The 20,887-nt window shown below is 38.4% G+C and overlaps 1 non-coding gene across 1 annotated transcript; it reads left to right on the top strand.

The window, feature by feature from the left end:
- The first annotated feature begins 14,700 nt into the window (after window positions 1–14,700).
- Window positions 14,701–14,807, top strand: LOC142156234 (U6 spliceosomal RNA). The gene has a single exon (XR_012692302.1). It is a non-coding gene; the product is annotated as a U6 spliceosomal RNA (small nuclear RNA).
- The last annotated feature ends 6,080 nt before the right edge of the window (window positions 14,808–20,887 follow it).

The raw sequence follows: 20,887 nt of genomic DNA, 5'->3' as shown, positions 1-20,887 counted from the left end.
TACATTGTACACAAAGAAATAATCTCTCTTCATACTTGGTGCTCGGACAGAGGGAACATGCTACCTGCTGCTCCTAGGTGAGCAGGCCTTAGGCCCTAACTAGTATGGAGTTTGATTGGAGTGTGCATGGCATGAAAGGTGAGTGTCAGCATGTTGTAATGTGTTGTTGAATGGAGGACATGAGTGAGTGATGTGAAAGTTTAAGTGAGAATGAAAGTGTGGTTCAGTATTGGTTTCATGACTTGTAATAATGATGCAATGCTGTGATTTGTGGAGTGTTGTACTATACATAGTTTGAATTCCCGTTGTGTTTGGGATCAATTGGTTAGGCTTTGGTCATGAAAGCATTTATGCTGTTTTATACATGGTTCTGTATTGGTTAGGCTTTGGTCATGGAGACGTTTGTGCTATGTGTGAAATACCATGTGTTAAAATTGGCCAGTGGACATTGTGTGTTAACAGCTGAAGAGAGAGCTATTTGTGGTGGATTGGCTAAATACTGCTTGTAATGCGTAATGGGTCTGTACTGACTTCACATTGTTTAGTAAGTGGGGCCTTGTGGGCCTACAAAGCATGGCAAGTCAGCCATTTTGGATGGTGACTACATTGCATAGAAAGTGATGGATTAGGAAGTGATCAGATCGTTAAATATAACATTTTGTATTGGTGTTATACATAGTCCTGTGTGGTTTTATGTTGGTTTAAGGAAGTGATCAGATTGTTAGATATGCATAGAAAGTGCAGGTTTTGTTGGTTTATGCATAGAAAGTGGAGTATATTGAACTGGTTATAACCATGTGTTTAAAAATGGCCACTGGACTTTGAGTGAGGTGTGCATATGGTCTATATGGATTCTCCCCTCCCCCTTCACTACACAATGCATACAGACACACACACACACACACCTTTAGACAATAGTTAGTCAAAACACACGCATGTCTGCAAGTGAGAGAAGTGATACATATCATAAAAGGAACACCTAAATATTGAAAAATTTTAAACAATAAATGAACACAGACACTTTTGACAACCTCATTCATAGTTATCGGTATCCACACTATGCCTTGTGTGCTCTTTACACATACAAGGAAATAGCGCTGTCTTAACGCACTTGCATCTGTCGTCATCTGATCTGCGGCAGTGTGTACACCTGCATACGTTTCTTTCATTAAAAATCAGTTTCAAAAACCGTTTGCTGCACTTGTTTGTTTTTGGGAGTGTAGGCGTGTAATTTGGAAGATTCATAATCGTAATGTGCTGCGTAGAGGTATTTTTTTCTAACTTTAACTAACTGCCACCAATTGATTTGGAAAGCATTTTTACGGCCCAATATAACAATATGCATCTTTAGTTTGGAATGTAATGTGTTTAAAATTGAAAATATATGACTTTTTTTGGGTGGTTGGGGTAAAGTGTTGTACATTTTTTGGAATTGACAACATTTTTGCAGTGTATCTTTTCACTTTGTCCAGGGTATGAATATTTTAAAATCTTTTATTTATTTATTTTCTTTCTTTTCTTGTCTCTATTTCTTACACAGCCCCCCAAACAGTTTACCAGAAATTTGTCTTTTTGTTGATTGCCCAGAGTGGAAATTTTGAAATTCTTGTTTTCCAGGCCATTTTTCTTTTCCTTTATGGTAAATATTCCATCTCACATACTCTTGTGTATGTTGTGCCTCTCTTTTTGTAACTTAATGGTGTTTATGTTTCTGCTGTTGTGTCTTGCCACTTTACCCAGGGTATGAGTATTTTTTTTCTTTTCTTGTGTCTGTTTCTTACACGGCCCCCCAACAAGTTTGCCAGGAATTTGTCTTGTTTGCTTATTGCCCAGAGTGGAAATTTCTAAGTTCTTGATTCCAGGCCCTGTTTTCTTTTTCCTGTGTGGTAAGAATCTAGTCCTACCTACTGTTGTGTCTGTTATGTCTCCCTTTCTGTAACTTTGTGGTGATGATGTTTCTAATGTTGTGCCTTGTCACTTTGCCCAGGGTATGAGTATTTACTCAAGGTTTGTTGTTTTTTTTCTCTTATTCCTGACAGTACTTTAAAAAACGAAGGAGCAATATGATGCAGGATTTTAATGTAAGTATGAGTTGTATGTTTGGAGTCTAAATTGCAAATACAAAGTTTTAAAGGCTTCAGGTAATATTTTTTGTTTGCTTTTAAATCATCCTTTTTTCAAACATAAAGCTTCTTATTTTATTGGATGAGGAACTCTTCATCAAAGAAGTTGATTCTCCACACCATCCAAACCAGCAACTGGTCCAATATCGCCTTTCTAGGGTGCATGTCAGCCTCTTTTGGATGTCAGATGCTGAGGTTGTCCGTCGCTATCGGCTTACTCCTCATGTCATCTTGGACTCCCTGCGCATTGTGCAGAGGGACCTTAAGCCAATGCACCATATCCCAATAGCAGTACTGCCTTTGACCAAACTGTTGGTGGTACTGCATTTCTGCACCACTGGGTCCTTCCAGACAACAGTGGGGGTCGCGGCAGGTATACCCCAGGCCACCTTCAGTAATGTGCTGAAAGTTGTGCTAGGGGCATTCCTGTTGCGGCTTGTGGAGTTTATACATCTGCCACTCGATGAGGAGTCCCTTTTGCGCATAAAGCGGCAGTTTGTCACCATAGCTGTCTTTCCGCACATCATACGGGCAGTAGATGGGACACTTGTGGCCTTGGTCCCGTTGAGTGGGGATGCTTCTGTGTATTTGAAATGGAAGCATTTCCACTCGAAAAATGTCTAGGCTATATGTGACCCGTATCTCCAGATTCGAGATCTGGTTGCCCTATGGGGTGGGAGTACCTACGACTCCTTTGCGTTTCAGCAATCAGGGACGTGGCACAGATTGCAAGAGAGGCAAGGGGTTGCAAGGCCACATGGAGATGTGTTGCTTCTTGGTAATTAGATTTATGTATTAACTCTATTTCTTCCTCACCTTTTTTGGCAAATCATTAACTTCTGAGACACTGTACTCAGAACGTGAACTTTATCCTCGGATGTTAGTTTTCAACATTGCGTGATATAGTGCATTATACACAGCTATTGATTAGTTTCATTTTTAGGTGTTTGTTTGACCACGTTTACAAATACTCCTGTTAATGTACTATGATTTACAAAACTCAAAAATTATATTTAATGTTACATGATTTAAAGAAAGTAGCTAATTTAATATACACTTTAAATGTAGTTAACTCTCCAAGGCCACATGTATAAGGCAAGGTGTTAGGAAATGTGTATATTATCCAAATTGTAATTAATATTTTGAAATCTAAATTTTTTATTGGTGTATTTAGTTTTTAAATTTTAAATAGATGAACATTATATGTTGCCCATGGCCTCGCTGAAATATCATGTACAAAACACATTGTAACAAGCCTTCAGCCACCAATGGAATTTTTTTTGGCAAATGTTTACCATTTACAATAATGTATTGTTCCTTTTAACAAAAAATTGTCACAATTACAGAGGTGGAGTTGGTGATACTTGCCAGCAGTTGGCGCTACTGATTACTGAGGCGCGGAGTCTAACACATCCCTGGTTTTCACCAGGATACAGGATGGAAGAGTAGTCAGCAAGCCGAGTCAGAACCAGAGAGATGAAAGTAGCCAAATCAGAAGCAGGAGAATGGTCAGGAAACCGGGTCAGTACCAATAATCAATCTAAGCCAGAATCAGGAACCAAAGGAGAAGTCAGGAACAAGCTGGGGTCAGACTCCAATAAGCAATATCAGACCAAGAAATGCTGGAGCAAGGCAGAAGACCAAATACTCTGACAAGCAAATGGCCTCAGTGAGTTCCTCAGTGAGAGATCCCTGATAGGTGCATCAATCGGCGTATGTTTTTGTTTGCTGCTATGATGTCACTAATGCTGAATGTGCCAAACTCGAAGGCCTGACGTTTCCAAAGTCTGGCTTACCTTGCATATCTTCTGACATTACCCAAATGCTGTGTTAATTTTATCAGTGATTAAATCTGTAAATGTTATTTGCAGCCAATGGCAATGACATTTGAAAGATTTGTATTTCTTATGCTTTTTAAGAAACTTAATGATCACAGTGTTATAAATGCCTCAAACTTGCATATTGACACTCTATGGATTTAAATGAGAGCCAGGCAACATTATGCAGACAACTAATGTGTGACATTTTTAACAACAGCCTGTATGACCCACATGCAGCACCATGAATGTGCTGGTCGAAAAAAGGGCCAAGAGCATCGACATTAGTAGGCGTCTGAGAAGGTGGCCAAGGAGTAGGAGGCTGATGAAGAATGTAAGTATCTATTGAAAAAAAAGTGACTTTTTGTTTTTAAAGTGTGGGACCACGCTCAAGTGTATTCTCCCAAAACTGTTGAACTTAGAATGGGAATTGTTCCTCCACCTAGCCAACGTTAGGCAATTCATGATTTTAATACATGATGGCACTAATATCAATTTTTCAGAAAGTCCATCCCCAGCCAACACACCCAAACCAATATATCTAGGAAACCCACAAATCAGTATTCGGGCTACTACTGTGTTTAACATAACACAAGCCTTAGCATATTATGTAACACTTTCATCTGCACAAATGGGAATACAAAGTACACGTAATATATGACCTTATATTGTTGTGATTGTTTTTTTGGTTGTTGTTTTGTTGTCCAGCAGCAAAAGATGTCAGCCTGTTTTGAATCCAGTATGACCTTCATTACACCTCGAACCATCTTGAATGTCAAGCGAACCCTGTCTATGTTTTTCTTCGATTAGACTTTATTGTTTGTTCATCACCCAAGGAACTAATTGAAAAATAGCACTCTAGTATTTTCTATGTAGTGTCCTTTGATTCTATACTATTTTTTATTTTAAATAAATATTAACCTGCATTAGTCTCAGCAATCATTCCCTCTGATCTCTCTGCTGCTTAAGACACTGTTGTTCACCCTCTTCTCATACACACCTTTAACTTCATTGTCCTTTGTGACACATTTATGTCCAGATTCACTTACTAACTATCTTACCAATACTTTATTGTTTTGGCCTCAGCCACATACACCCCTAAACTCACAGTATATTTTGTGGATCCACAATTGTTTTCTAATAGGTATATTTTTGAACTTAGCATTTAGCCCCTCTTATCTTGGCCCACTATTTAGGTCATTTTGCCTCTACCACCACCTGGCAGCTGATATTAGGTCAATCTATATATCTCCACCTGACCCATCTCCTACTATGTTTGATCATTAAATGTTTTAATTCCATGTCCCTATGATACCTAAAGCAGCACATGTCCAAATCACATTTAAATATTGTAACTCCTGCCACAGTCACCACTTTGACACCAATCTTCAGCACGGGCAATCACAAATCACAATCCACACACAAACAAGTCCGAAACCTTGGTGTCCTACACAAGTCCGCCCTCTGCTTTATTCCTCACAACCAGAATCTCTTCCAGTCCAGTTGAGTCCACCAGTAAAGCACTGACACTATCCAGCCTTTTCTTATTCCACCTACTTATTTCTAATATCCTATCGAATATCCATTCTATCATCATCTCCCATATTGACATTTGCTAGCTCATGCAATGTGGCATCCCTGGCACACATATATACACACTTCAAACCATCCTAAATGCTGGTGGTACACACATCTTAATCTGTCACCACTTGCACACACCAGTCATATGTTTCGCTGGTGTGGGGAAAGGAAATAAATCCTTTTCTTACAGGATGAGCTTAGCCTTAATAACAATATTTAAATGTAAACCACCATCACAACAGTCCCAAACTGCACTTGTCTCTTACACTTAGTAATTAATTAATAGATATAATGCGCCAGGTGCTTAATGGCCTCTATTGTCTGGTGTGCTTGTATTGGGTGTACCTTGTGTATTTGTGTTTATTTTGCTGCTAAGAAAGGAAAGGATTGAACTAGCCAGAATATACTTTGAAAAGTGATTGCAAAATCACATGACCAGTTTATTAGGACAACCTGAATGTAAATAAGCTCAGCTGTTAGATAGGATCTTGTTGCCAGTAGTGATAATTGAATGAATTTCAATGAAACATAGATATTTAGTCCAGTGACATCTCACAGCATTAGATTGTGTGCAGAATATTGATGATAATATCTGCAAGCATCATCTGAAAGTGTGTTAAGAACTAATAATTAAACCCACATGTTACCATTGAAATCTCCTACACAGCTTCAACACGTGTCAAATTTTATAATGTCAAAGTAACTTGTTAAGTGTTACCCCTTATTTCACTATCCATCTGCAATTTACTTGCCCTCACACAGCATAGTGCCCCCCGGCTATAATGCCAGAGAAGCCCTGAGTAGTCACAACTGGCCCACATTAACTAGGGAGATGTCACACCTCTCTCCCACAAAGGGGTTTCCACCCATGGCCAGACAATAATATATCCCTTCAATAAGCTGTGTGGGCAAATAATCTAATCAAAATGGAACTTCACACTGCTCCACTCTAGGTCCCAGGATTGGCAGGTTGTACTTAAGTAGCACTAATACTACAAGGTGACGAATATGCCATGCCTGCGTGGCCATGCTGTGACCTAGAGGGCCTGAGTCCTCAAGGAAATGAGAGCACTACCAATGTGTCACTTTGAACCTTTGCAAAACCATGTCACAAAGCAAGTAAGTAAATATTGTATTTTTGACAACATAAGGAAAATACTCTAATTTTTAACGTAGGCCGCCCAACCTACCAAAAAAAATTACATGTTAAGTTCATGTTAAGTTCAACTAAGACAAGCCGTAAATCAAATCAAACTCTTGACCAGATTCATTAAGGCAATTTTTGAACAGATTTGAGCAAGTAGTCTCCTGGACCAAAACATGTTACAATGCAAGGGGTGCAAATGAGTTTTCTATTTTGCATATAACTTCAACACTCTCTGTTTTTTGCATGTAGCACATAAATTCTTGATACCTTTTTTGTACACTGGAAATTAATGTGTATATTTCTGTGCTACATGAAAAAACAAACATCATTTAACTTATGTCAAAATGGCAAACTCATTTGCACCACTTGCATTGTAACATGGTTTTGTCCAGGACACTACTTGATCAATTATTAAAATCTGTACCTTTAATGTTTCTGGCCCTCGGTGCACACATTGTAATTTATCCTCGCATTTCAATGCAGCATGGTTTTTCAAAACTGGATAATGCCTCATTATTTTTGCTAAGGTATTAGACCATTAGGGTACAAAAGAAATCTGTACATACAACACTCACTAAAGTCAAAAAAGCCATTGCTTGATCTACATCAATAAGTACACACATATTAATGGACCCCACATTAAGGAATACTCATCTATAAATGTATCTTGATATTGATAAAGTTGAACAATTAAGCACCCATGCTTCTCACTATCCAAAGTTCTAGTGTACTCTTACGTTACAGACCTGTCCTTGTGACAAAAGCCCTTTTAATTAAAATTTGAATAACATTTACAGTGTGCCTTTGGAATTGGTGTTATTGTTTGAAGGGGAGGGGTGATGTTTGTGTATGTGTTTGTTTAAACTCACCCCAAAAATACTCAATTAATATTAGCCATATAACTTAGCCGCAACATTTCAGTTCAATTTGTCTCGCAAACAGAAATTTGTGCGCTTGAATATTTCGGATTTCAGTTATGTTGAGTCTGTGTACGGATTTTCAGTGTACTCTCCAACAACAATCTGTTGCCAATGTTACTTTTAGCATAATATTTGCACACTAAGCAAAGAAACATCATTTAGATGTAAACGTCATAATTTATTTTTATTAGACATTAGCAACAAAAAAAAAAATCAAAGTAATTATTCTTAACAAATCAAAGACAATATCATTCAATTTTTTTCCCCTTTTTTGTGTATTTTTTAGTTTGTGTTTGGGCCTGGCTTCTAGTCACCTGTGATGTGGAGGGCTCGGAAGAAGATTCAGATGTCACTTGGTCAGCAGGGTGTGATCGACAGTGTGACAAATGGGCAGGGAGGGTGGCCAGGGGCGTAGGCAGGGGGGTAGGCAGTGGGATAGGCATAGGGGAAGCCAGGGAGTAGCCAGGGGGGTATGCAGGAGGGTAGGCAGGGGGATAGGTAGGGTGTGCCAAGGGGTGTGAAGGAGTTAACGAAGGGATGGGAGCCAACAAAGGGACGGGAGGCAGAGAAGGGACGGGAGCCAGAGAATTCTGGGGGTCTGATAGAGGAGCTAGAGATAATTGAGGGTCAGTATTTGAAAAGTGAGGAATAGAAAGGGGTGAAAGATTTAGATAATGGAACTGAGGGTCAGGAGTTGAAAAGATAGCTTGTCGGTACAGTGTGGATAGTGTGGAATTGGTTGAAGGAGTGACATTTAGTGGAGGACGTTGTGAAGTATGCTGCTGCTTTAAAAATTTTGAAAAGAGATTGCACAGATTTGTGAGGTTAGAGTTTGTACTGAAAAGGTGGGAATTCATAGTTTCCAAGTGGTTGTCAAATTTGTGCTCAATACGAGTGAGGGTAGTGGAGATTTCACAGACGTGGGATTGAAAGAACTGAGTGCTGGTTTGGAATTGATCGGAAATGTGAGTGATTGTCTGCTGCCTAGTGTGCTCTGCATCCTTCGTCCCAGTGTCCTCAGCATCAGGGGCACCACCCCCACTGCTGGTGGGTTAGCCGGGGATGTAGGTGTATTATCCTCCTCCTACTCTTCCTCCTGTTGCTCTGGAAAAATAAAACAAAAGATACATATGTTTAGTTACCCAGATATTTTACTACAGGTTTACTGTTGTAATCAATGCAAATTGTGAGGCATCCATTTAGATGAGTATTACTTTGAAAAACGTAGCTACAAAAAACCCTTTTTCCATAAAAAAAAATAGAAAAACCTGTAAAAATCAGCATATTTTTTTGGATTAATGTATGTACATAATTATGTGTATGTTTATACGTTTTAAAAAACCTAACAAAATCATATACACTGAGGAAATAATGTACTGTATGATGTGGTGCAAAAACCGAGTCTTATTACCAAGGTATCATTAAGCCACATACTAATAGAGGTGGCACATGTTCCAAGACACAACAGAAATATTAACACAGACAAGTATTAGTTACCAGGTACCAAATGGAGACAGTGGTCGGGTTAGGGGTGGGTCGCAGTCGGTATCAATTCGGCCCACCCCAACCAAGCTCTCCTCAACAAACTTGCTGATGCTTGGTGCTCAAGTAGTGTCAGCTCGAGTTGAGTGGGAGGACCTCCTCTGGTACATTGACTGTGCTTCCTTAGCTCGACTACATTTTTTCTTAATTTTACTTTATAGTCAGACCAGCTGTGAAAAATTGTGAAATATATTAAGTTGTTAACATCCCAAAAATTACACATGGACCTTAACATAGTTAATTTTAAAGCTACAGAGATTAAGCACACTCACACACATACTGCAAAATGTGTGTGCCTTGCCCTGGGTGCATAATTGTAAGAAAGTGAAAAGTAAATCTTGACAAAAAACTTTAACACCACATTGGAAACGTGCTAGGTTCAAATATAGCCTTGCAAAGTTTTTTTTTTAAAAGAACTGTAATGTCTCATGTTAACAGTCACGGGACCTGTCCTCCAATACAACATGCTTTGGCCCATGTGACATAATTATTTTTATTAAAATTTACTTTCTTTGCTGATTGAGTCCCCAAATCCATACCGATAAGTCATGTTTGGATTTCAAACTCATGACCCCAGTGCTGGGAGGCAGAAATGACAACCACTAAGGCAACATACTGACATTACCTTCCAGACACTTTTAATATAACAGTGGCAGATGTTGTATTTTGAAAATATAGTTGCACAGAATTTTTGGGGAAAACGCTCACAGTTGGCCTAAGCTGATTTTCACTTATTACAAGGCCTTTCTCAAAAATCTCCTGTAATATGTCTCCATAATCTGGCACTAATTAGAATTTCTAATTATTTCAAATGAAAATAAATCAAAATTTAGTTCTTAGTTAACCAGTCTTAATGACATTTCCACATCCCTAAGCCCAAACCAAACATTGTTACAGGCCATCTGATAGTGGTGTGTGTCTGCCTTTTTTTATATCCTTTTGTTAAAGTTTATGTTTATATCTGCAGAAAAATTAATGTTTCACAATGTCAGCACACATTATTTTCTGGCTACATGTATATAATTGTGAATCAGGTAGAACTTTTGACAACAAGCTTATGTGAAATATTTTTCCAACAGACCATCTGATTCGTGACCGCTAAAGACAGGTGGTGGCAGAGGTGGCACAGGAGGAGTAGGGGAAAGAGGAGGTGGCAGTGGAGGAGGAGGAGGTGGCCAAGGAGGTGCAGGTGGTTCAGGCCGTGGAGGAGGAAGTGGCAGAGGAGGTGGCGGAGGAGGCTGTGGTGGTGAAGGTGGCGCCGGACTTGAATTTGCAAATTGCCATACCAAATTAACACGTTCCAAAAAACCATCTTGCATTGGAGGGGGAGGTAAATGTTAATTATGAAGTCAGATTTAAATTTGGGGGACAGCATATTGTACATCAACTTAGAATGTCAAAGGAAACCCACGCAAACATGGAAGAGAACATACAAGCTCCAAAACTATAAGGTCATGTTTGGGATAAGTGCTGGCTGCATAGATTTTTAGGGAAGCTGACATACATAACATGAAAGTGGTAGATGAGGAAAAGGTTTAGCAGACAATAGTTGCATTAACCTCAAAGGAGCCTGTCCCCTCCAAATCCCCTCATCCTCATCCTGTTAGGGCATTCATACTAATAGATGGGCAGCATGCAGATAATGTGAATGAATGCGTCCTGTGTGTCAGGACTGTGGTTATAAATGAGCTTTTAGAACCAGACTAACAGAGGTCTTCACCTTTAGCAGCCACCTTTCCTGTAGAACTTTCCCGTAGGACTTAAGCTCAAGGTTGCAAAAGCTTATCTAAATAACCACAGCGCAGGAGGTAAGCGGAATGCTGGAGGCGGATGTCAGGAACAGGCCAGGGTCGTGGGACACTTGCACGCAGGATAACACCGCCGCAACTCGTGACACTGTGGGCCAGATTCATTTTTGCACGAGAAACATTGTTATAAATAAAAAATGCTCCTTGGCCTAACAAAGTTGCATTTGAAGGGGACATACATCTAAAATTTGAGTACAGATTTATAATTGTGGTAGAGCGTGTAGTAGATCAAGTTTGAAGGTCAGAGTAAAAGTCAAACTATCAAGTGTTTCTGTGTTACTAGGAAAAAAACATTACTTTCCTTATGTGCTAAACAATACCCTAATACTACCCCTTGTTAATTGAAAACATCAGCTGGTTTGGCCAAAGTTCCTCTTCTTAATGACTCAGGCCCACAAGCTGCACAGAGATACTAAGGCCATGTTTGGGATTAGAACTCATGACGCCAATGTTGTGAGTCAGAAGTGGTAACCACTAAGGTAACGTGCTGATGTGAACTGCCATATATTTTTAGTAATAATGAAGAGTACGCTAGATTGTCAATTTGTCATGAAAGGAGAACTATAATGCCGGCGCTTATCTATATGTGCGCATTATTGTTCATTCAATTAGCCTTCACATTTGATGCTGTACTGTTGTGCTTCTCAGTATAGTCTATAGAATGAATTCAGTTTTTCAACTGAACGTTGCCTTAGAGGTTAGCCAATCCACATTCCAACAATGGAGTCATGAGTTCGATTTCTGACTCGCGCTCTTATCTGTGTGGTGGTTGTATGTACTCTCCTGTTTCGATTTGTCACACGGCGGACCTTCAGTTTCTACAACCGTGGTCCGACACACTTATCTGCTTCCTGTAGACCTCCGCGCTCTGGTTGTTGGCGTCCTGGTCTGAGGTCTGCGCATGTGCGGACTCGATCCTCTATGTCCTCTGCATGCTTACTATTGGACAACCAATCTCGGCTCCAAACTTACTTTAAAAGGCACTTCCCCTTGCAGCTCAGTGCTTGTTGATCGTGTTACCTGCCTGGTATCAGATGTGGCTCCATTTCCTCCTGTGCATTCCATTGGTCTTCAGAGCTCATTTCGCTTTACCACTGTCTACAGGAGCTTAGGCTTTATCCCACTCCGCTGTACCACTGTCTACAAGAGCTTACGCTCCATCCCACTCCGCTGTACCACTGTCTACAAGAAGTTACGCCCCATCTCCCTTCACTGTACCGCTGTCTACAAGAGCTTACGCTCCATCTCACTGCGCTGTACCATTGCCTACAAGAGCTTACGCTCCATCTCACTCCGCTGTACCATTGCCTACAAGAGCTTGCGCTCTATCTTACTCCGCTGTACCGCTGTCTACAAGAGCTTACGCTCCATCTCACTCTGCTGTACCGCTGTCTACAAGAGCTCACACTCCATCTCACCACTGTGCTGCTTGTCCACAGAGCTCATGCTCTACCACTCCACTGTGCTGCTGTCTACAGAGCTCACACTCTATTGCACTGCTCTACTGCCTGTCTACAGAGCTTACGCTCCACCACTCCGCTCCTAGTTTTCCGATTGTCTATAGAGCTTGTGCTTCATCTTTCCTGCCGTTACCTGCTATCTACTAAGTTCCTCCCTTTACATTCCCCTATAAGATCTCGCCTGATACTCCTAGTAGGGGCCGTGACCTGCGGGCGGACGCAGCTAAGACCAAACCACCTTGCGGTGGTCCCTGGTGAACACCGTCTGTTCCTTAGACTCCGCGCCTTGCTAGGAATAGTGCTAAATTGGGCAGATCAAGAATCAAATCCTCAGAAACGTGACAATATTATTGAAGAGTATACTACGCATTTTGCAATGTTCAAGATATATTTTTACAATACATTGATGTTGATTTTAATGTGCATGTTTATTTATGCTTACGAATTATTATGAGATGCATTTGCATTCGCATTCTTAGTTCAAATACATTACACGATCCTTCATATTGGTGAATAAAAGGGGTGTTCAGTTAGCTCATAAAAATTTCAAAGTAATTTGTCCAGGGTTATATAACTATATAAATGTTAATATGAAGAATTAGGTAATAACAGTTCTACACAATACACTCCAGATTGATTTTTACACTAAACAAACCCTTCGCACCTCCCACTTTTACCGTTACGTAATACGATCTTATCTTAAGTAAGGTCCGGTTCTTATTTTAAATTGAGTTCACTACTTAAGATGCTGCTTCTTATTTTCTGCTGTGTATATGACTTAAAAAGGGGTGTTTTATATTAACTTCTGTTTCTTGCTGAATCGCTACGTTTTTTCTTAAAATACTCTTCGCAACTTTCGCACAAGATAAGATTGCTAATGAATCAGGCCCACTGTGAAAAAAGTGTTAAACAATTGCCACTTCTGTGTACACAAACTCTGAAATAACACATATTCTGGAATTGCAAATAAAATAATCTAAAATATAAAGATCTTAGAGATGAATCACTAATGTTCATAAAAAGCCACTTGACAAAATAAAAATATCTTCTTATTCAATCCAGCAAACGAGTATTCTGATTGCCTCTTGCATCAAGACTCTTGACTAGTCTGCCACTTCCCCTTTAAATATACCTCAACAATTACAGGCCTTAAGAATTCTGGAAAAGCAATTAAAGGGGTGCTCCATACTGCATTTAAATCAGCTTGTTATTTAGCAGCTTATTTAAAACACCAAATGTGTATCTTCAGGATAAAAACACTAACTTATCAGTTAATTGAAGTTCCAGCAGAATCACAAAATGTAGTAAGAAACAGCTGAATATACAGTGAGGTAGTATATACAATACAACAGCAGAGCTTCGCCGTGTTGCTTACAGTGTGCCAGGCACACCCATGTGGGATTCATGGATCTAAATAGAGGAAATTGACCAAAAGGAAATCATGGACATCCTACTCATTCTCATGATATCCTACTCATTCTTACAATAATAACACTTCTCCCATAGGCAAAAAAGGACGAGGGACATACCTATCAATGATATAGCAGCCTATCCATATACTCAGAAATGAAATTGGAGCTAAACTAACCACAGGCGTCTGTGAATCAGAGACACAAACGTATAGCAGTGAAAAAATATAAGAGGATATTCACATCAGTAAAGCACTATCTTTCAAAGAGTCAACGAGTTTAGTGTCTACATTTGATTTTTTTTTCCCCAGAGATTTAGACATTTTTTTAAATAATACAACTAGTTTCTCAGTCTCATATACTAAAAATAAAATTTTACAAATAATTAGCTTTGTAAACACATCTCTCTTGAGATGAAAACAAATTTAAAAGAATAGAACGACTAAGAGATCACTGGATTATGGACTCCTATCAGCGTTATTTAGTTCAGTGCACTGAAATAAAGGGTGTGTGTGTGTAGATTTATCAATAAAGTTACAAGAAAAACAGAATGAGTTAAAACAATTAACTCCATGGACCTAGTTGCATGAAATTGCTCTGCACATGTTCCGAAACGGACGTTACACCAATAAATGCAATTCATGTTCTAACTAAAGTGACACATACGACTAGCTGCTATGAATTGAGTGTGGGACTGGGGAGAGAATGGGCGGACTAGCAAAGGCCATGTGCAATAAGGGTGTAAAAAAGGTATGCATGATTGAAGTCCTTGGTTTCTCGCAAGTATGTTTGGTTTCAGCCATTTCACTTTCATCAGCTACAGGGCAGGTGTAAGTGCTGACTGATAGTGATGACTGACACGGCATAGACATTGCATTAAAAACTACATGTATGTGCTCACTTCGGCAGCACATATACTAAAATTGTAACGATACAGAGAAGATTAGCATGGCCCCTGCGCAAGGATGACACACAAATTCGTGAAGCGTTACATATTTTTACTCCCTATTTGGAACACTACAATGAATCCAGACCAAATTAGTGCTATTTCAAATTTCCGTTTAGTAACACAAAAATTAAAATATTTGGGCATTTACAGCCCATCATCTCTGAACCCATCATCTCTGACCTTTACAAACTCAACTATTCTAGCATCATTAAGAAAATGGAATTTATGCTAGATAACTGGAAAAAAACTTCCTTTGTTGCTACTTGGTAGAAACGCTGTGATTAAGTCTGTTATTTTCCCCAAACTGACATACCCGATGCAGATGCTCCCTCTCTGTCTCACAAAAATTGATGTACATAGATGTACCAAACTCTTTACTTCCTTTTTATGCGGTGGTAAGCGACCCAGAATTCACAATGTTAAACTTAAACAAAATAAACAAAGAGGTGGAATTGGTTTCCCAGATGTTATGGCATTTATGCTCTCTGCTCTTTTCCGTTATGCTGTAGGTTGGTTGTTGAGGCAAGAATACTTCATTAATTTGCCTCTAGAAAATGAATTAGTGCAACCAAACTCACTAGCAGCACTCCTCCACCTCCTGAAAAAACTGTTTCCAGAAGAAAAATTGCAAAACATCTTGTTTGCGGATACTTACAGGGCATGGAATATTATCACGAACCGCTTAAAACAACTTCGTTCTACCACACACTATGTTTCTATTTGGAGCAATCCTGCATTTCCTCCAGGTCTAGAAAATGCTGAATTCTCTACTTGGAGAACCAAAGGTATCGCCTCAATAAACGATGTATTCAACCCTGGAGGCATCTTGTTCCCTTTCCAGCAGCTTAAGGAAAAATTTAACCTGCCCAATTCCCATTTTTTTATGTACTTACAGCTTCGCCATTACATAATGACACATACAGATAACAAACTATCTCTCCCCACAACCAGCTCTCTAGAAGACCTTTTACATTTCTCGAAGAGACAGAAATTCCAAATTAGATTCCTCTATCAGGATCTTCTACCGTCTGATATACTTAATATTTGGACTAAGACACGTGGATCCTGGTTGAAGGAATCTCTGTCTTCTGCCCCCTCCCCCCCCCCCGTTCCTTATGTTCATCCCCACCCTCATTTGCAACTGATCTTTAGATTACAAACATGTGGAGGAGATGGGGTGATGGGTACACCTCCATCCACTGTACTATATACTCGGGAGTTGTCCCTCGGTTGGAGTTGTCCTGTTGCTGTTGTTAAAGCCAGTATTATTTTATGTTATGTTTGTCATTGAATCTGAATGAACACGTCCAATTCACTTAGTTGAATTGTCATTATAATTTGTCTGATATTAGACTCACTCTTAATTGATGGTAAAAATAAAAATTACAACGTTTAACTTCTCAAATTGATCTTTATTGTTCTTAAGAAAACAAGTTATAAAAGATATAAAGTGAGCAGACATTGACATTTACTGAATGCAAACAAAATAATGTTCAACCTTTTGTAACATACTCTTGTCAGTGAATTTTTAATGTTTGGATGTTGTCTTCCTTACTGTATCCTGTATTTGAAAAATTCTTAATAAAAATTGTTATTAAAAAAATAAAATAACATAAAATACGTGTATGCATGCCAATAGCTAGCACATGTGTATGCAAGTAAGATAGACTATATAAACGTATTGTCTGTACAGTATGCATGAAAAGCATCTTTATGTATTTAATGTAAAAAAAATATTTATGATAATTATTTTCATTAATGATTATGCTGGTAAGAGTTGTTTATTTATTTTATAATATTTTTTTATATGTTCTTATTATTTGATAATTTCAATAAACAGACGATTGTGTTTAGTTTTTTTGTGAAATGAATTATGTTATGGAATACGGAGGTTCCGCAATATGAGCTTAGGTTCTATTAGTATTTTTACCTGATCGGAATTTTAAAGTGCAGCTGACAGCTATGTTTGCAATGAAGACGTGCCAAGGTTGAGAGTGAAAGTGCCTCAGTAAGGAGAGATATACATTGTAATTACATGAAGATTGTTTAAAATTAATTTATAATGTTATGTCTTAATCTGTAACTACAGTTAACTGGTGTACCTTCCCTTCCTTTGCATCGCCTTGAGAAAGACTCTATGGCGTAAATGTATTAAGGAGCTATTTCTGCAAGTCGCTGGATATCGACAACTTTGCAGGGGAAATTTAAAGCGGCAATGTCTTTCAAGGCAAAACTTGCCTTGAAAGCAATTGCTGTTTTAAATGTTCTCACAGCTACTTAATACATTTACTCCATGAGTTGAAACGCATCATTGTGTAGCAGTGGAGCATTTCTTTAAGTGAAATGTGAATTTGGGCTATTCAAAAGCCTTCAACTGCGGCTGCGTTCCGGTTGTGAGCTGCTTGGATTGTGGAAACTTTATATCTTAGATCATCTGGTGTGAGCCTTATATTTCACAGAGATTGTGTATTTATGATTACATTTTATTTATGCATGCAAGAATGTGAGTTTGTATAATAAACATTAAGAGGAGAGTTTATTAAATTTAGACAGGATTACATTTCATTTACTTTTTACCTATGTGTCTGGAATCAAATCACAATACGTCTGGTTACACATTTGGGAGAGGGATTTTCCACCCATACAGGTAACAATGAAATAGTTCAACGGTGGCACTATTGTGATCATATTGGATGTCTTCATCAGCCACATTCATCATCCCGACTTGGGGTTCACTAGGAGAACATGGAGAGGAGGATTAGGGTCATAAGAAGTTTCCAGCCGTGCTTTCCGGATCCAATTGTAATATCAGCTCATATCCTTTCTTCATCCTGTGAGTAGATTGAATATAACTGTGGCAGGAAAAAGTGGGAAGATCGTTTAATATTGCTTTCTAGAGACTCATTTGGACATATGTGCATAGTCATGTTTTGATCCATTGATTTTTGATTTATGTATTTGTCCCCATTCTATTATTAGGAAGCGCAGATTTCACCCTATCATTTATTTAGTACATTCTACAAAAGGATAGCTAGAATCTGATTGGTTAATATAGGCAACATCTCTACTTTTAAAACCCACCGGAAACTCGCAGCTTGATACATATACCTACTGAAGTATATTGACATGTGTGTGTTACTAAAAAATGAAATATATGGTTAACAAATATTGGCATTAACGTCGCCTGACAAGTATTGATTTGAAATACCCTATGGTATACAATAAGAGCAGATATAATAGAAAATTGAATCAGTAGATATCGCTGACATTTATTGAGATAGAGAATGAAACAGCTATGGGTTCTATTCTATTCTGCTACTGCTGTCTCTTTACACTTTACTAGCAATTATCTCTCCCTGTCTACCATCACTGACCAAACTGAAAAAATACTACTGTTTCTCTTTCGTGGAAAGTAAACTGACATTTCTATCCCTATCAATCTGACATCAGAATAATAGATCATTGTCAGAGCTGCTCTGACAGTATTTATGTACATTGGGATTAGAAGACTTGTGAGGATTCTGCAGCAGCTGAGCACTCCACAGTGCCTCAGGCTTTCATTTTAAACCAGTGAGCTTGGGAATTGAACTAACAATCTTCAGCTTGAGGAGCTAACAGGATATACTTTAAACAGTTATTTTTTGTGCTGCATTTTCATCCTCTCGTTGAAAGGATTTTTGGTCATGCCTGCAATTTGTTATATATAATTTCAAATGCATTCTTTTAAATGTACTTATATTATACCCTACAGCTAGTGCCATTTGAAGGTACTCTCTTGTAGAATAACACTTATTTTTGTTGTCACTCATTTGCTGACATGTTGATTTTCTATAGAATTATTTTATATTTAGGTTATGTCATTTGCTGCAAAAGGGCTTGTGTTGCTTGCAACTCTTATAGCATTTATTTTTAAATTCTCTTCATCACCATGTGTCAATAGAGGAGAATGCCACCCAACATTCCTCATAGGAATCTGGACAAATTAGGACAAACCTCCTCAAAGCGTGCCTTGGCTTGAACTGCCCATATCACACCCAGTTCTAGAGATATCACACCATTTTCACTACCAAAAGTCAACATTGCAATAGAAATGGCTACTGTTGTCACATCCCTGGTAAAGGAGGTGTCTACCTTTAGAACACCAGGGAGTAAGGACACCCATATCTCCCCAATTTCCTTACACCTTTAGTTCACGATGTGGTAATACTGGTTGGTGACATAAAGTTAATGATCAATATTATATGGAAGAAACAAGTTAAATATATGGGACAGTACTGATTTAGGTAAGTGGAGGAGGAAGGTTGGCTGCTGCCCTAGTCCATATGAAGGGTTATCTGAAACCTTCAGAATTATCAATAGAAAATTGGAAGCATGGTTAAGGGTGGGCACAGTGGGGGAGGGAATATAACGCAATGGGAAACAATGATAGGGGTTATGTAAAGATATGTGAGTCCCGTTGCTCTTAACACATCCTTACTTAATGACTATAATTGTTCCCATAACCCGCCTATTTGCCCATCCAAAACCACGCTTCCAATTTCTTTAAATGCAAAGTAGGTGGGGAGGCAGCAATATTTAATGGGGGTATGTCCAATGTGAATATCCCTGCTGCAGTTTTCAAGACTTCTGCCCTATCATTGAGTAGACATGTTATTTGCATATTTAGCTCTTTTTATTATCTTTTCTTTTGTCCAAACAATGCTGGACATTTAAGTCAAGAAGACACTCTTTCATGTTATATAATAATTTGCTAAGCAGGAACACTGATCTATTCGGATCTGTGGCATATACACAATAATAACTGATATGTTTTCCTAAACATTTACAGAAAAAAAAAAATCTTTTTAGATAGTGTATCTTTTCCCATAGAGAGGAGGCAATGACGTGTGTTCCTCTGTATATTGTTCCATTATCTTTCTTTCATCCATATTGTGCTCACTTTCATTGGTTTCTTTTACTTAACTCTCTAGATCATTCTTTAAATGGCACTTTGTATTTTCAGTTCTGTGATCATTCATACAATACACTAAGTAGAATTTGAGTCAGCTCTTTTATTTGCAGATTAATGTCAAACCCAGTAAAAGTGCATATGTTACACATCTTGCTATTCTTCCTTGTGGCTAAAGAACATGATATGGAATAAATGCTGAAGCTGTACAAGAAACCCCAGGAGGTTCTCTAACCAAATATTTTACACTAATATGTACTGATTGGTATAGTTTTTTTACTAATTGTAGCTATAAATATAGAAATGGACCACATTTATTTTTGATAAATAGCATTATCCAGAGACCCCAGAAGAATGGTGGATGTACTTGATCATGAAGCAATAACAATAACTTACTGTCAATTTCAGTGTTAGAGGGACAGTTTAGGGGCAAGCAATATCATCCATTTGTCGTGTGCTAGGAACACAATTGTGCCATTTGGCTAAAATAGATGTATTCCATTTGTGTGTTCCCAAAGACACTACATGTGACATGAACTACAATGGCAAAAGAAGTGTTTTCAAATTGTGCAATACTTTGTTGTATACTGGCATAAAATAAAACAAAGTCTTTTATTTGTACCATCATATTTCTTCTAAGTTAATTTCTTTGAGGGAGCCTGTCAAGGCTGATATGTGCCATTCTCCTTAATGTGTATTCCTCACATGCCAAATCCTGAACTTGTAAGTAAGGACTCTGGTTTTATTTCCTATTTTATTTTCTGAAACTCTTTTGTGCAAAACCTATTGTATGTCTGTTTATTACCTTTTTGTAAATAAGCCTTGGAAACATTTTTCAGATTAACGATATTTTATCTAGCGTACTCTCCATGATTCTTTGTGAACTTACGAAGCCCAGGTAGACTCCAGCTACATGTGTATGTGATTTAAATGTGAAACATTAATAAGTGGTTCTGATGAACGCAAGGACACCATGATAAATCCTTTGTGGTGGTAGAAAAGGTGTTAACTGTTAACACCAGTCACGGCCAGCTGTTCAGATTGCTGTATCTGGGACAGGCTGGGCGTTCATGACAAATCTTTTTTTTTAGTTAGCCAATAAAGGTATCACTCCTATAATACTTTTGGGTTTTTTTTACACAAAAGTATTTAACATCACATATATTTTTCTGGCTAACACAGT

This window comes from Mixophyes fleayi, chromosome 4, assembly GCF_038048845.1.
Source record: "Mixophyes fleayi isolate aMixFle1 chromosome 4, aMixFle1.hap1, whole genome shotgun sequence".
Classification (NCBI taxonomy): Eukaryota; Metazoa; Chordata; class Amphibia; order Anura; family Limnodynastidae; genus Mixophyes; species Mixophyes fleayi.
Note: the sequence above shows the minus strand (reverse complement) of the source record. Positions and strands in the feature narration are given on the sequence as shown.